The sequence below is a fragment of the Grammomys surdaster genome, unplaced genomic scaffold (assembly GCF_004785775.1).
Source record: "Grammomys surdaster isolate TR1022 unplaced genomic scaffold, NIH_TR_1.0 271, whole genome shotgun sequence".
Classification (NCBI taxonomy): domain Eukaryota; kingdom Metazoa; phylum Chordata; class Mammalia; order Rodentia; family Muridae; genus Grammomys; species Grammomys surdaster.
Window position 1 is genome coordinate 12,243,033 of NW_021604712.1, and position 3,874 is coordinate 12,246,906.

At 39.3% G+C, this 3,874-nt stretch overlaps 1 pseudogene; it reads right to left on the reverse strand.

Moving 5' to 3' along the window:
- Positions 1 to 3,403: 3,403 nt before the first annotated feature.
- Positions 3,404 to 3,685, reverse strand: LOC114628703 (annotated as a pseudogene).
- Between the last annotated feature and the right edge of the window lie 189 nt (positions 3,686 to 3,874).

The following is a 3,874-nucleotide window of genomic DNA, read 5'->3' on the forward strand; positions in this document are numbered from 1 at the left end:
TTCTATTCAGATATTAGCTATTCCCCATGATGCTAGAAACTGCTTAAATTTAACTAGGATTATTTTTAGTATAAGCAATTATTGGATTTTAAAAACTACTTTAATATTATCATATATCATTTCCTCTTTTATTTTTTAAGAGATAATACAAACTAATTAAAGTATACACTTATTCATGCTGTATTTTTATTTTGCTATTCTAGCTGCCCTAAGTATGACCTGACATTTTTCTGCATGTTTTTTTTCTGGAGTTTCTTCTGTCTTTGTTTTTTGGGTGATTTATTGTGATGTAAGGTCATAGTTCAGTTCTTACTCTGCATGTACTTCAGTGTTTCTTAATTATGGTAGTTGATATATTCTTTTGTCTTAGAAAAAGTGATGACTACGGATACTTCTTTTTTTCTGTTTTATTTTTTCACTTATCTAAGATTCCAAAATGTAGACAGTATAATATATTCATGTATAAATATATTCATGCTCCTTTTTTGATTTTGTTTTGATTTTTTGTTCTTTTTATTCTTTTTATATTGGAAATAGATTATTTTCTCACAAAGTATATCTTGATTATCCTCCCTCTATAACTCTCAGTTCCAACTCACCTTCCCTTCCATTCCCTTTCTGACTCTCATTAGAAAAGAACAACATTATAAAAGTTAACAACCAGACATGACAAAGTAAAATATAAAAAGATGAAACAAAATATATCACAACAAAGATGAAATGGAAACTATCATAACAAAGTTGGACGCAGAAAATCCACAGGAGAATGAGTCCCAAGGCAGTCACAAGTGTCAGAGAACCCCTCTTTCTTAGGCAGGAATTCTATAAAAATACTAAACTAAAAGGTATAATATATATGCAGAGGACCTGGGGCAGACCCATGTAGGCCCTGTGCTTGCTGCTTCAGTCTCTGTGAGCTCGTATGTGCCTTGCTTACTTGATTCAGAGGGATAGCCTGTTCTGGTGTCCTCCATCCTCATTGGCTCCTGCAGCCGTTTCACCACAGGATTTCCTGTGCTCTGAGGGGAGAGATTTGATGAAGTGCCCCCATTTAGGCTCTCTCTTTCTGCATAATGTCTGGCCTGTGAGTCTCTGCATATGTTCCCATATGCTGTCAGAGGAAGCATCTTTGATGATGACTAGGTAAGGCACTGATCTAAGAGTAAAGCAGAATAGCATTAGGGATCATTTTATTGAGTTTTATTTTTGGACCTATTGTGTTCAGTTTTACCCTAGATCTTTAAGATATAGGGTGTGATTCTTGGATACACAAGCAGTTTCAGTGAACGTGCCTTCTTGTGGAGTAGGCCTTTGGTCAAACACACAAGTTGGCTACTCCCACAAGTTCTGTTCTACTATTGCCTTAGCATATTTTGCAGACAGGACAAATTATAGGTCAAAGGTTTTCTGGCTGGTTAAGTGTCATGTTTCTTTTTCAATCGTCTGCAGAGTATCTTCCCATACCCAAGAGACTAGCATGTAGAGGTTAGGACTCCATATACTCACCAAGTTGGCATTCTCATGTTCACTGAGTTCTATGAATGATGTCTTTGGCAATGTGACCCCACTGTCAGTTTAAAAAGAGTAGCTTTTTGTCTTAGTAGCAGCCTGGGTTGTTTAGGGATTGTCATGGCCAACAACTTGATTGAATGTATCTTAGTCCTACCACCAGAAGCCTCACGTAATAAATTACTAACTTAGACTCTGTATCCCCTGTTACTAGGAGTCATCATTAGGACCACATTCATAGATACCAGAAAGTTTACACTGTGGTAGGTTTCCATTCCACAAACTCCTCTTCCCAATTCCAGTGGTCACTCCTCACACTCTCCCTTGACCCCATCTATCCCTCTACTTGGTCTCCCTTGCTCTTATCGATACCTACCCCAGTCCACTCATAAACACTATTTTATTTTCCCTCTTTGAGGGAAATCCTTGTATTTTTTCCTCCTCTGAGATCCTTGTACCTTCCCTTCAACACTCTTCTTTATATAGACTTTCTGGGTCTATAAATTCTACCTTGCCTATCATTTACTTAATAAGCAATATCCTCTTTTAAGTAAATAAATATCATATTTATCTTTCTGATTCTCAGGTACCTCATTCAGAATGATTTTTTTCTAGTTCCATCTCTTTGGCTGAAATTTTTATTATTTTTTTAAAAAACTGAGTAATACTCCATTATGTAAATGTACCACATTTTCTTTATCTATTATTCTGTTGAGGGACATCTGAGTAGTTTCTGGTTTCTGGATACTATGAATAAAGCCACAATGAACATGATTGAGCAAGTGTCCTTGTGGTAGGGTAGAGCATCCTTTGGGTGTATCTCTGAAAGAGTGGTATAACTGGATCTTGAGGTGTACCAATTCCCAGTTTTTTGAGAAACTGCCACACTGATTTTTATAGTGGCTGTACAAGTTTGTATTTCAACAAGCAATAGAGAACTGTTCCCCTTGGTCTGCATCCTCACCAGCATGACTGTCACTTGTTTTGTTGATGTTAGCTACTCTGGCAGCTATAAGATGTAATCTCCAAGTAGTTTCGACGTGCATTTCATTGATGGCTAAGAACTTCGATCATTTTTTTTTTAACTCTTTCACAACAGATTTTATTGGAGCAGAGTACACACATTCCAATTCTTATCATGCGTACCCCCAAAGAGCCATATATTGTGTTCACGTACCCAAACTCTTAAGAGTCACATTGTGTTTATGTATGCAAATGAAGAGCTACACATTGTTTTTCTTTGTTTTTCTTTGTTTTCCAGTGATGTTCCAGCCTCAAACTTGGCAAGTTTCCCTAAAACTTCTCATAACAACCAAATGCACAGAATCCTCAGTTCCACCAATTCACAATTTTATGCCACACACAGAACACACTCAAAATTTTCATCTTTCAGAGCGTATTATCACAACTTTTAGGAAAATGGACTGCCGTGACCACAGACATCACAGTTCTGACAGGGCAAGGACCAAAGACTGGCTTTCTTACGAAACGGTTCTACTAGAAACACGGGACCAGATACAACTGAAAATATTCCAGACACAAATGCACGACTGAGACTACAAATTGCCATTTAGTATGCTTTGTATTGAAGGATATAAAGCTAGCCCCCTCTACGGAATGTTATAGTGACCCCCCCGAGACAGTCACAGCCTCTCCTGATTCAGTATCCTGCTATTTTCTGGTTGCATCAAAAAATAAACAACCAGCAAATGATTTAACCTCTTAAAAAAAAACATTTACACTTAAAAAATGGGATGAGGTGGGATTCCCTCACCTTTTAAAAATGTTTCTAGAGCTACTAAAAAAAACTCGCATTTACAAAATAGTTGATAAAAATATTCCTCTGGATTGTACAAGAAGGGAGGCAGGGACCACTGACAGACAGGATGGATGCTTAGTCGGACTTGGCTTCTTTCTCTTCTTCAGAGGCTGGGCTCTGGTTTTCCGTCTCTCTATTTTCTGCAGGCAGATCTGTAGTTTGCTGGTCAGCCACTTCAGCCTGTTTGCCCTTTGCTCCCCTCTTCCCTTTTATCTGCACTTTTTTGTCAGCTGCTTTATCCTTTCCCTTTGGCTTCGCGTCCACCTTGGCAGGGGCAGGCTTAGCCGACAGCCTCGTGGAGCAGCGCTTGGGCTCTGCTTTCGCAGTTCCATCTGCATTAACCTTCCTCTTGGGCATTGTGGCGGCGCGGGGTGGGAGACGCCTGCGACGCCGGATCTGTCAGGGAGCTGCTGCACTGCTTAGCCACCACCATAGGAACTGCTGCGACCCTCTGGGAGAACCCAACTTCGATCATTTTTAAGTCTCTCTCTCTCTCTCTCTCTCTCTCTCTCTCTCTCTCTCTCTCTCTCTCTCTCTCTCTCTCTC